Raw genomic sequence first — 12,763 nt, 5'->3', positions numbered from 1 at the left:
TAATTTGGGGTGAGCACAGCATCACGGTTTTGCAAAGCAGCAAGTCTGCCTTGGAAGTGGTAGATCATACTTGGGAGGGGGTGTATCAGAGGACTTTGCAGGGAGAGACCAGAAATTTGCTTAAAGTGGCTTTGAGTATAGAGGCAGAAGTACCCACCAGAAAGAATTAAGTAGGCCCGTGATGGAAAATAACCCAAACACTTGGAGCAGAACTGTTCACACAAACCAAACCAAAGCAAACACATAACCACTGTTATAAGCCATTTCATCTTCCTCGAATATGAGGCTATTGCTCCTCAGAACTCTATTCTACTAGAGCCCATGGTACCACTATAGAGAGATTGGATGGCTCAAAGATAGGAATGGGATAGAAAGCATTCCATTGCTAGTCTGGCTCAGGTCACTAGTGAGAGAATATCAGTTGTATCTGACAGCTCTTTGGTGGCCTATGTGAAATGAGTATCGTTTTCTAGTGAGCAGCTGTCAGCAATGCCAGTAAGCCCCCTCCTAGGCAGTTTCAGCAGCACAGCAAGGGCTGAATTGGCTATGGAATCTGGACTCCCGCTCAACTGAGAAGTGGTCCTTCTGAGTTGGGATGGATGGATAGGGGGCACTATGTGAGGGAAGCTTGCCATGTGGTGTATCTGTCCTGTGCACAGAGGACTTCGGTTCCCCGTGCTGCCAAAACCCAACACCTTTAACCAGCCCTAAATTCATTACAAATATACAAGGCAAGCAAAAGGGATGTCTGCATTTTCCTGTCACATCCCAGACTTGTGCCTTGTTCTGTAACCTTCCTTATTCTATTGCCCTTCCCCAAAAAGGAGTCTTGCACCAAACGCTAATCGTCCGAGTTTCTCTACCCTCTGCCCACCCTGACAATGGCTTCAGCCCTTTAAAGGATAAAACCTCCTTGTCAAAGTGTAAAGAAAAAAGAAAACTCACATCTTTTCTTCGATATCTCACCCTCCTCCCCGCATCCCACACACTTAATTTCCCCCCCCAACTCCCCCTTCCATTCTGTATAAATTCAATTTGACAACCCTGCTAATTGGATAAACGCCGCTCCCTACGCTCCTTTAAGGCCATGCGCTTTTCTTTTCTTGTTTTTGGAGGGTGATTGTGGCTGTTCTTTAACACGAATTCCATCTGCTTTATTTCTCCTCTCCCCATTCAACACCCCTCCTGAATATTTATGAGGCCTTCCTCCTCCCCCCCCCCCGCCACCCTCTCGCTTTCCTAGCCCCCTTCTACTGCACCTCATCTCCCACCCCCCACCAACATCCCTTTCTCCATCCCTGCCTGCCTCAGCCCTTCTCCTCTCCTATCTCTCATTGCCCGGGACAATAACCTTCCAAATGCCCCTTCCCCCCCACCCAACCCTTTTGCTTTAGATAAACACAGGCAGTGTCAAGTGTGAGGAGAAGTGAGGAGGGGGTTCAACTGCCAGTCAAGCCTCAGGCCTTCAATGAGGCCTAGAGGCCTACCCTAATCTGCTGCATGCTTGCCATATGGGAGCTGTGTTGCCCTGGGAAACACTAACAGGCAGAACGGAGCTTAATAGAGTCCACATTCATTGTAATGCAGTGAGATGGCTCGAGGGACTATTGCCCCTTGGGTCGGTTTTCATTCTTCTGTTCCCCCTCTTTCTTCCTCCCCCCCTCCTTTTTTTCTTTCTTTTTTCCTTTCAAAAGGCCGAAGTCCCTGGAGAGCTCTAATCTGGAGAGGCTGGGGGCTCGGAGAAGGGCTGGAGTTTTGAGTTGGGGTGGGGGAGAAGAGAGGTGGTTGAAGACGAAGGAGAAGGAAGCAACGAATAAGCATAAAGTGGGCCAGCTGTCAAGATGTTCCCAAGCCCGCTCTTCGGGCAAACATCCAGCCCAAGTTGGCATAGAGGTGGCTTTTGGGTCCTTCCGGTGGAGCCATCTTTCCCCAAGTGGCTCGGCCCTTGTCTGCCGAGCGCAGCCCTGATTGCTGAAAAGGCCTAGGCAGACTGAGCTACGAAACCTCTTCAGAAATAAAATGCTCCAAGAAAGCAGAAGCTGTGCCGGCGTCAAGCTCAGAACTGCTGCCCTTTCCTGCTCCTTCTCTGAGCCACACAGGCAGGGGTGGAAACACCTAACCAAACAACCCCCCTAAATTCAACTCCCACCAGCGAAAGCTGCCAACAGGCTTTAGATGACTTCCCTCACCATCTTCTCTAGCCCTTTTCTCCTTGATCTATCTGCAGAAATTCCAGCCTTTTGGTTAACAGCCACTCTCGTGTCACTTTAATACCTGACAGTCCCCAGAGAGACAGGACATCTCCAGCAGTTGCATAAGGGAAAATCTCAATAAGCCAATGACCCTTTCACACCTCTTAATAGTATCACCCTGTGAGATTCCAAGCAGCATTCCACAGCTTTGCAACTCAACCTGCCCTGCATCCCAAACAAGCTTTCAGAGAACAGAGAAGGATCAGCCTGTAAAACCAACAGCGATGTCACTGCTCTGCTCATGGAGATTTGCTGCCTATTTGGCAGACCACCAGATATCCTCTTCCCCCCAGCCTGTTTTTTGTGGGTTTGTCCCACGGATGCTGCAAACTCAGCTCACTGAACAGTTACATCGTTCAACTTATTTTGGACTCTGCAACAAAATATTGCATCTGCACAGAGTATTGAGATGTGAGACATGCAGGGGACAGAGTTGCACATGGACAACAGCATGATGTGGAGATGCAAAAAACACAGTGTCAGAATACCATGGGTTAATACCACATTGATTTTAGAAGCAAGGGATTTACTGTATTGGATCAGACCATTGGCCCATCTAGTCCAGCACCCTACCTTCTGCCACCCCAGAATACTAGTTGATCTGCTATTTGCATTATAGTATTACTCAGAGGCCACAGTCAGGGTCGGGGCCCGGTTGTGCTAGGTGCTGTACAAACACATAGTAAAAGCCAATCCCTGCCCCCAAAGCATTTATAGTGTAATTTACAGGGATTATTCTCACTTTAGGATGTGTTACATTATTGGACTCATGAAGTTACTCACCTATCTCCTCCTTTCAAATCCCGCTGCAGTATTTTTTGACCTGCAGGGCAAACAAGTGGCACCCTACTCCTAGATGACAGGCCACAACTAATCAGTGACATGTGTCTTTGTTTTTGTTTAACTTAAACACCCTCAATTCACTGCATTCTACATCTCTCATTCTCTCTCCACTATTCAGTTCTGCTGCTCTATCTCCACAGGGGGACGTGGTAGTCAAAGGGAGAAAAGGGAGAGAGAGAGGGACGGGAGGGGGAGCATGGGCAGGTGAGGCAGACACACTTAGTGAGAAGAAATGCAAAGGAGAGTGACAGACTGCAACAATGGTAAACAATTTCAGGAGGGATTTTTTCTTCTGCTCTGGCCTCCTAACCCGCTAAAGGAGGATTTCCTCCGTGTAGGCATTGCATGGTCAGCCCAAGGCCGGCCTGCACAGGCCGCTCGCCAGCCTCAAGCATGCTGGGGCAGGGGGCATACCGGGGCAAGCCCAGAACATGTAGCACAATGGAGATCCTGGGTGGCACAGCTACCCACAAACAGCTTATGCAGGGCTGCTGTAATTCAGAGAAGCTTCCTGGGCTATCCAAGTTATGCCAGTGGCCATTTTGGTCCCCCACCAGCCCAGAATCAGAAGAGCGTAAAGGTAACTTTAAAGCCATCTTTGTCCCCTATCCCTCTGGGCTGTGGCTAGGTGAACGGCTAGGCACCTCCTGGAGCAGTAGCACACAATCACAGCCTTCTACTGTAGGAAGAAGAACAAGTAATCAAATCATACACAAAAAAGCAACAACCCTCAACTGGTTTAAAAGAGAAGGCAAAAGTAATTGTATCCCAGACAAGCAGTGTGGAATATGGCAGAATTGGGGTCTTGGCCTGGAAGGGGGACCTATGGATCCACACAGTTTGAACCAAAAGATCCACTGAACAGACGGGGCACTGCCAGCATGTTGGAATTCATCAGGAGGACGGGGGAAGAGTCTGTAGTGTTGGCAAGCCAGGGAGCCAACAGTTCCACAATTGGTCAGGAGGAGGGGGTGGAAGGAGCTTTGGCTTGTTTGAGTCTCCGTCCCAATTAGGTTTAACCCAGCCCTGAACCCCGGGGTTTTCTTACTGAGCCAAACCAACTGACAGAATATCAGCCAGAGAGAGGAGCAGAGGAAGAGCTGATACTCCTGTGTCTTGGGGACTCCCGGCAGCGATGTGCCTGTGGCTTGGGTACTTTACTCCAGGCGCTGAGTTTGTTTTTCATTCTCATCCTTTCCCAACAAAAAAAACACTTGAAGTCTGGGGCTGGGGCTGTAATTGCCTGTTGGGCAGGAGGAAGGTCTGAAAGGAGTCAGGCTAGGCAGATGCAAAGGAAACAATGCTGGGCAAAAGACCAAGGGTGTCAGAGGGGGTGGGAGCTGGGGAGGCAGAAAGGGAGAAAAACAGAGAAGAGGGGTTTGAGGAGGGAAAGGGAGATGGCTGGACGTTGGAGTTGGTGTTTGGCAGGTCCCACTATGTTGTGTTTTGCCCTAACTGCTAGAGAGGTTCAAGCAGCAATGATCAGACAGTGCTGTTTTCTCATTGCCTTCCCCATCTGATGCATATCCCCAAAAGAGCCCCAAGAAAACCCTCCTGCCCAGCAAGGCCTCACACCAGTCACTAGGGTGTGAGGCAATAAAGAGGCAGGACCCCATTGTGCTGACTGAAAAGGTGATTCTTTTTTGAAGCTGTCCCAGACTGACAGATACCTAGTGTCACCACACCAGCCTTCCCTAAAACCTGGTCTGGATTCAATAGTCATGGAATGGGCTGCTGACTGCTTTACAGTCTTCCAAACAAGGAGGACTGCATAGCATAATAAGGATGTGACAGAAAGCTGGGAAGAGATTGATCTTTTCTTCCACGTCTCAGTCATGTTATATGGGTCAGGATTACAGTACCATTGACAATATATTTCACAGTATCCACTCACTCCAATAGCTACTGATACAATTTCCTCTCTTTAAAAAACAAACAAAAATACAAATGCAAATAAATCTTATTAACCACAAAACCAAAGACTCCACTGCCACAAACTAATACAGCCAGTTAATAAACACAAGGAAATACTTTAGAAATGTCGAACATGGAGGTCGGAGTACTGGACAGCTGTCAATAACTACCATCTCTGACTCTGATTACAGAACTGCTTGTTCTCAAAACAGTTTATTGTGCAGTGCACTCAGATTCAAATGTAAGGGGACTGTTGCCCCCTTACTAACATTCAGCGTGGGTGTTTTAGTTGCTAGCTCCCAGTACTAAAAGGGGGGTCGATGGGAAATCAGGACCCTGAGACTGACAGTCCCCAGGAACAATGGGGAGGAGGCCAATACTCCAGGTCAGCATGCATGACAGGGCGGGCAGGCTAATCAGGGAGTCAGGAGGCCAAAGGGGTGTGAGCTGGAATTGTCTGAGTCAGACAGAGAGGGGCCGAGCTAAGGAGAAAGCAGGAGCTCAAGCTGAGCTGGGGAGCAGAGCTGTGCCAGATCCAGAGGGGCCAGAAAAGCAGCCCAGAGAGAGCAGATCCTGTCCTGGGAGCAGAGCTGCAGCCCCAAAGCCAGAAGCACAGCCCAGAGAGAGCAGACTTGTCCTGGGAGGACAGCTACAGCAAACAGAGCCAGAGGGGCCAGAAAAGCAGCTCACGAAGCAGGTCAGTGCTGGAAGTAGAGTCACAGAAGCAGCCTGCAGAGCAGACCTGTCCTGGGAGCAGAGCTGCAGCAACCAGAGCCAGAGGGGCCAGAGAAGTAGCCCAGGGAGCTGGAGGCAGAGCAGCAGCCGTGCTGAGGCAGAGTGGAGCTGGAGCAGTCCGGGGCCCAGTGTCGTGAGCAGCTGAGTAGAGCCCAGGGCACCCTGGGCAGTGGGCCCAGCACAGGGAGACGCCTCAGCCAGGAGACTCTGCAGGCCAGACTCGGAGTGGGATTGGTAACCCTGACAGGGCGGGGGGCAACACTGGGAAGAAGGGCCCTGCCACCTAGAGCCTGAGAGCATGTGGCCACTACCAGAGCGAGTGTCCAACTCACAGCATCCCTGCAGCACAGCCAGGGCCTGAGAAGAAGGCCTGGGACTTACAAGGAACAGACTGTGAACTGCCCTGACATTCCAGAGACACTGTTTGTGATGTTCCCTGCCTCAGAGCGGGGTGATGTGTTTCCTTTAACCTTTCCCATTTTTCCTTACTCTTTTTTAAATTAATTGTTTATTAAATAACTTGCATTTGCTTTAAATTATATGTAATGATCAGTGGGTCAGAGAAGTGCCCAGTGCAGAGAGAGCACCCCGGAGTGGGGACACCCTAGCCCGTCCTAGGTGACCACAGCAGGGTTGGGGATCGAGCCCCCTAGGAATCCTGGGCCCAGTCTTGTTGGGGTTAGGAGGACTCTGCCAGACAGGAGAGTAGAAAGGGAGTTCTCAAGGGCAGGGAGGCCTCTGGGTAAAGTAAGTGGGAGTGAGGACTCAGATCCTTTCGCTAGCCTACTTCACCGGGGTAGTGCAGAAGCCAGGAAAGTTCCCCACAATAGAGGGACTCTTCCCCCGCTTACACAGAGATGACAAAAAGAAAGGAGTACTTGTGGCACCTTAGAGACCAACCAATTTATTTGAGCATAAGCTTTCGTGAGCTACAGCTCACTTCTTCACGCTTTTGAAAATCAGGCCACTTTTTCAGATGCTAAAATATGGATTAAGGAGCCTAACTTTAGAGTCCTATTTTTGACAGTCTTGGTGGTATTTTTTTAACTGTAGTTCTGAGACAACATAGAGTTGGCAGCTAGAATATAATGAAAACAAAGGTCACAGCAGGAAATAGCTACAGGCAAAACAAAGAATTTGCAAGTGATAAACCAGTGTCTTTCTTGTCTCAGGTTTCAGAGTAACAGCCGTGTTAGTCTGTATTTGCAAAAAGAAAAGGAGTACTTGTGGCACCTTAGAGACTAACCAATTTATTTGAGCATGAGCTTTCGTGAGCTGTAGCTCACGAAAGCTCATGCTCAAATAAATTGGTTAGTCTCTAAGGTGCCACAAGTACTCCTTTTCTTTTTTCTTGTCTCAGTGAGGAAATAGGTTGTTCCACAAAGCAGAAAATAAAACTTGGACAGATGTTTTTAAATATTCAGCTTTTTTTTAAATATACAATCTTGCCAAGTATGTCACACAGTCAGCATAGGAGTCCCTTCTAGACTTAGTCATTTGATCTAGAGAGAATTGACCAAACTTTTGTAATCCAATGGCCCACCAGAGGTTTCCTGCAGTAACTTTTCTAGGAGATCATAAAAAGGGTTTGATCTTGCTGCCACTGAAGTCAAGGTGACCTTTGCCTTGGCTTCAGTAGAAGCAGGCCCAGAAATTCCAGTCAACGAGTCTGAGGCTAGTTTAACCCAGTTAACATCAAATCCAAAAGGGTGTACAATGCAGACAGGACAAAAGACTTGCCAGTACAATCAATACAAAGTTTAATCACCTGCTGACTGGCTTTGGAGGCGTCTCTCATCACATACTGTACAGGGAAAACTGCCAGTGAGTTTGCACTCTCTCCATCATTGACCTGTAGCTCTGATGCTATTTTATTCAACCTGTGCAGAGTGAGGTCAGTCCCAAAAGTGGTCTGCTGTTAAGTTTTTAAGGTGAAGGGCAAAGGGAGGGGGGAGGGAGAGAGGAAGTGTCTTTTTTGCTTCTTTATGATGTATTAGAGGAAGCCTGGAAGGTTTGTTCCAAATAAACTCTGTGTGCACGCGCAAGCATGCATGTACATGCTCTCATAGAGACACGCATGGGGTTTGGTTTGATTGATGGTGGTGGGGTTTTGTTTGTATTGTTTTTTAAAAACATGAGATTTGACATTCCTGATATTTCTAGTCTTCCCCGTTTTCTCCTGGGGGACCAGAGATGTGGACTGGGAGCTCTCTCTGCTCTTACTGGAAGGTGCAGCAATATTGAATCTTTAACAATGAGATCTTTCCTCACAGCGGTTTATCAGGCATTTGAGTTAAACAGATATTGTCAAAATATGAACATTCTGACCAGAAATCCGTCCCTGTTTAGTTGCTTAGTTTTCCTTTTCTTAGTATTTGTGATGTTATAAATAGACCTGTGCAAAACCTTTTTCCACAAAAAAATGTTTGGGTTTACACAAATCTGCAATTTGCGAATTCAGGTCTATTTTGGCGAACTGTTTCTGTTAGAAAAACAGTTGGAAAGATCTAAACATTTTGACTTTTTGTTTTAGAAAGATATTTGTTGTTTTCGAGTTTGACTAATTTTATTTAAAAACAAACATTTTAAAAGAAACCCTTGAAATTGAAAATAAATATTTTTACCATTTCATTTTACCCACCACCAAAAAATGAACATTTTTCATTTTGGGCTGAGCCAAAGTGAAATATTTTATTCTTTTGGTTCAGCCACGAAACTGAAAAAAAATTGGTTATTCACACAGCTCTAGTCATAAACCTACTCGTCGTGTATTGAGTCTTCCAGGGTAAGAGTAAGACAAGAATTTTGAATATGAAGCACAACTTTCTGTGGGGAGAAAAATAAACCCTTCTGTATATATCATAAAGAAGCAAAAGAAGAGCATAACCTCAAAATTTATTTTCCTTTGCAGATCACTTTTAGTGATGGTTTTTGTTTGGGAATAAATAGAGGATTTCGGTCTCCAAAGGCTATCAGGCAAATGCTTTTCAGCAGCACTAAATCACTTTTTTTTTTTTTTTTAAATTGAGAAAACCTGAAAAAATTGTGGGCAGAAACGGAGCTCGACTGACTCTCTACTATGCTCAGTTTCCCACTGATATGGAACATCAGTAACATTCAAAGGAAAGAGCCTTATGGGATGTAGCTCTATGTCAGTGCCAGAGACCAACAGAGAAGAGAAAAATTATTGCCTGAAGACAGTGCTTTGGCCTCTTCGCTGGCTCCTGATCTAATTCTGGCTTACCTGCAGAATGCTATCCCTGTGCTCTAACCCCCTGAATGGGCTAGGACCAAGCTAACCCATAGACTAGTAGGCTCAATACAGGAGTAACTGGAGAAAGTTCTATAGTCTGTCTTATGCAGGAGGTCAGTCCTGGTGATATAAGAGACACTTCTGGCCTTAAAAATCATGACCTGCCATGGTAGCCTGCTCCACAAGGGTACTGTGAGTGATGGTCCCAAGGTGAAGCTCCAGAGGCTGGAGGTGACAGGGAGTTCTCAGAAGAGGGTGATAGATTTCCCTCTCGCCAACGATCAGGTGAAGACTGACTCAAATGTGGGCAGCCTTTTCCTTAGTCGCGGAACTATTAGCTCAGCTCAGGCTCCCCTGAAGACAATCACCCACTCAGGATAGCAGCTGAAACAAGGGCAGGGTGAGAACCTTAGTGATGGTCACATTGGAAGTGCAGGTCAACAGACTGACTAGGAGAGCAGCTGTCCAGTTTCACAGGGACCATTGTCTCCACATCTGCTCACAAACACTAGCAAGGCTGCTCCCTGACTTTGGGCTTTATCCCTCCACAATACCTGGGTCTGAAGCTGCTGGGGGGTTGTGTGTGCCATCAGGCCACAAGCAGCCACCTCCTCTTCTGTTGCCAGTGAGGGATGGGGGCCAATAGCGAGTGGTGGCACACGGGTGCAAACTATGACGCTTCCTTCTATTGATGACCCCTGTGCTGCTTTATGGAGTTCTGGAGTCCAGTGTGGGCCACACCCACATGTTATTTCCTGACACAGTTTGCCTTTACCAATTCAGTCAAGGGGACATCTGTAAATAGCTATAGATCGCAGGCCCTTCCACTTTTACCTGTTCAGATACAGGCCTGAAGGGATGGTAACTTTGAGAAACATACTATAGGATTTGACATACTAGATCCAACCACTCATCTGAGAAGAAGCATGATCCAGTCGTTAGGGTGGTAGCCTGGAGCTCCAGAGACCTGGGTTCAATTCCCTGCTCTGCCACAGACTGCCTGTGTGACCTTGGCCCAGTAACTTAGTCTCTCCGTGTCTCAGTTCCTGATCTGAGAAATGGAAATAGCAACATTGTCCTCCTCACAGTGGTGTTGTGAGGATAGACACATTAAAACTGGGAGGTATTAAGGGTGTGGGGGCCATGTAAGTATCTTACAGACAGTCAAATCCAACATCCTTTCCTGCCATATACATTCAAACCAAGTTCAGTGTCTCGTTGCCAGTCACTGATTCCTCAAGTAAATATTATGATACCTGAAGTTAAATCTTCCCTCCCACAAATAACGCTAACCAATTCTGTAGTGCTGCACCCACATGGCAAATACCTTCATAACGTCTGGGAGATGGTCCGGGCCAGGACTGGGACACCAGAATAGAAGTCAGGAAACCTACTCCCTCTTCTGCCATTGACTTGCTGTGTGACTTTGGGCAAGGGCCCCAGAACATGAGATTTGCCCTTGTCTTAACAAGCACAGCTACTAAACATTAGCGGTCATAAAAGCACCCCCGGACAATACTATTCTTTAATATTCACCATTACTGTATCATCCAGGGTTTCTAACTAGCATCAGGATGCCAGGGCTGGCCAACCGCGCGCACACACACAGTTCCTGCCTCAGACAGCTTACAGAGAATGACAGTAACAGGACGTCCCACATGACTCAGTCCCTGGCTCCTTGCTTTCCCCCCTCTTCTCTCTTTACACTTGCGTGCCGTCTGGACAGACCCAAGGAGCAAGACTGTAAATGCGCTGCTTCTCCCCACTCTTCACACAGTAAGCATCAGGCAACAGTTCCAGCTGGAAAGTTTGCTTTCCTTGACAGCCAGTTTACTTTCTTCATTCCCTGCCTCCCCTGCCACTTCCCCTTCGCTCGGAAAGCTCTCTCAAACAATCTTAAGCTTTAAACAAATAAGAGTTTGGAAAGCAGCAGCCTGCTCTCAGTTTCTCTCCCCACCAGCCCCTGCTTTTTCCCCCCTCCCCAGTGCAATGGAGCTGGCAAGAGCTGCACGTGCACAGAAAACAAACCCGTGGTTTGGCAGAGCTCTTTACAAGAGGAATGAAGCAAGCGGGAGAGGAGAAGAGTGAGGAAGGGGGGACTTGGAAGGGTTTTACTGCATGCTAGAGCCCCAGCGCATGCAGGGACATGTACATATGGACACAAATGGCTAGATCTATGCCTCCAGCAGAGATGGGCCTCTGCTAGGGTTACCACTTGGCTGTATTTGACTAGGGGTTGCCAACTTTCTAATTGCACAAAACCGAACACCCTTTCATAGATTCATAGATATTTAGGTCAGAAGGGACCATTATGATCATCTAGTCTGACCTCCTGCACAATGCAGGCCACAGAATTTCACCCACCACTCCTAAAAAGACCTCACACCTATATCTGTGCTATTGAAGTCCTCAAATTGTAGTTTGAAGACCTCAAGGAGCAGAGAATCCTCCAGCAAGTGACCCGTGCCCCATGCTACAGAGGAAGGCGAAAAACCTCCAGGGCCTTCCAATCTGCCCTGGAGGAAAATTCCTTCCCGACCCCAAATATGGCGATCAGCTAAACCCTGAGCATATGGGCAAGATTCATCAGCCAGATACTACAGAAAATTCTTTCCCGGGTAACTTGGATCTTACCCCATCTAAAAACCCATCACAGTCCATTGGGCCTATTTACCATGAATATTTAATTACCAAAACCATGTTATCCCATCATACCATCTCCTCCATAAACTTATCGAGTTTAATCTTAAAGCAAGATAGATCTTTTGCCCCCACTACTTCCCTCGGAAGGCTATTCCAAAACTTCACTCCTCTGATGGTTAGAAACCATCCCTGCCCCTTCCCCAAGACCCCGTCCCCCACTCACTCCGTTCTCCCTCCCTCCATCGCTCGCTCTTCCCCACCCTCACTCATTTTCACTGGGCTGGGGCAGGGGATTGGAGTGTGGGAGGGGTGAGGGCTCCGGCTGCGAGTGCAGGCTCTGGGGTGGGGCCAGAAATGAGGGGTTCAGGGTGCGGGAGGGGGCTCTGGGCTGGGGCAGGGAAATGGGGGGGCAGGTTGTATCTGCGGGGGCGGGCTCTGGGATGGAGATGAGGGATATGAGGTGTGGGAAGGGCTCCGGGCTGGGGATGAGGGGTCTGGAGTCCGGGAGTGGATTCAGGGCTGGGGTAGGGGTGCGGGAGAGGGCGTGGGCTCTGGGAGGGGGCTCAGGGCTGGGGCAGGGAGTTAGGGTATGGGCTCTGGGAGGGAGTTATAGTGTGGGAGGGGGTTTTGACCTGGGGCCAGGGTGGGGATTCAGCCTCCAGCCAGGCAGCGCTTACCTCAGCCAGCTCCCAGTCAGCGACGCAGTGGGACTAAGGCAGGCTCCCTGCCTGCCCTGGCTCCACGCGGCTCCCGGAAGCGGCCGTCATGTTCAGCTTCTAGGCACAGGGTGGCTCGCCAGGTGGCTCTCAGTGGTGCGTGCTGCCTGCACCCGCAGGCACCGCCCCTGCAGCTCCCATTGGCCGGAGCTTCCCTGATCGCACTTGAATCTAGGCACTGCCTAGCCTGAACCTAGCCTTAGCCCTGCTGCGCCACCGATCAGACACCTGCCAGACACCTGGCAACCCTCTATTTGACCAACCTGGCTGGTTTTTTTATGGATTTGCCAGTTGCCAGAAAAATAATGTAATCTGCCGGGGTTTTTTTACGTGGGTCTAAAGATTTGCATTATCATCACAATACACTGGGACATCTAATGGTAAAAGTTTCTGGGTCCAGCTAAAGA

General features: G+C 48.4%; 1 protein-coding gene across 4 annotated transcripts in view; it reads right to left on the bottom strand.

Moving 5' to 3' along the window:
• Positions 1-12,763, bottom strand: part of BOC (BOC cell adhesion associated, oncogene regulated) — an 81,564-nt gene that overhangs the window by 44,471 nt on the left and 24,330 nt on the right. The window contains exon 1 of one of the 4 annotated variants that reach the window (XM_084652193.1): positions 3,036-3,649. The exons of the other annotated variants lie outside the window; for them this stretch is intronic. The gene's annotated coding sequence lies outside the window, so the exon portion shown is untranslated. Of the gene's footprint in view, positions 1-3,035; positions 3,650-12,763 lie in introns of those variants that run through there. 4 annotated transcript variants of the gene reach the window in all.

Source organism: Lepidochelys olivacea (assembly GCF_965140295.1).
Source record: "Lepidochelys olivacea isolate rLepOli2 genome assembly, chromosome: 1".
Classification (NCBI taxonomy): Eukaryota; Metazoa; Chordata; order Testudines; family Cheloniidae; genus Lepidochelys; species Lepidochelys olivacea.
Note: the sequence above shows the minus strand (reverse complement) of the source record. Positions and strands in the feature narration are given on the sequence as shown.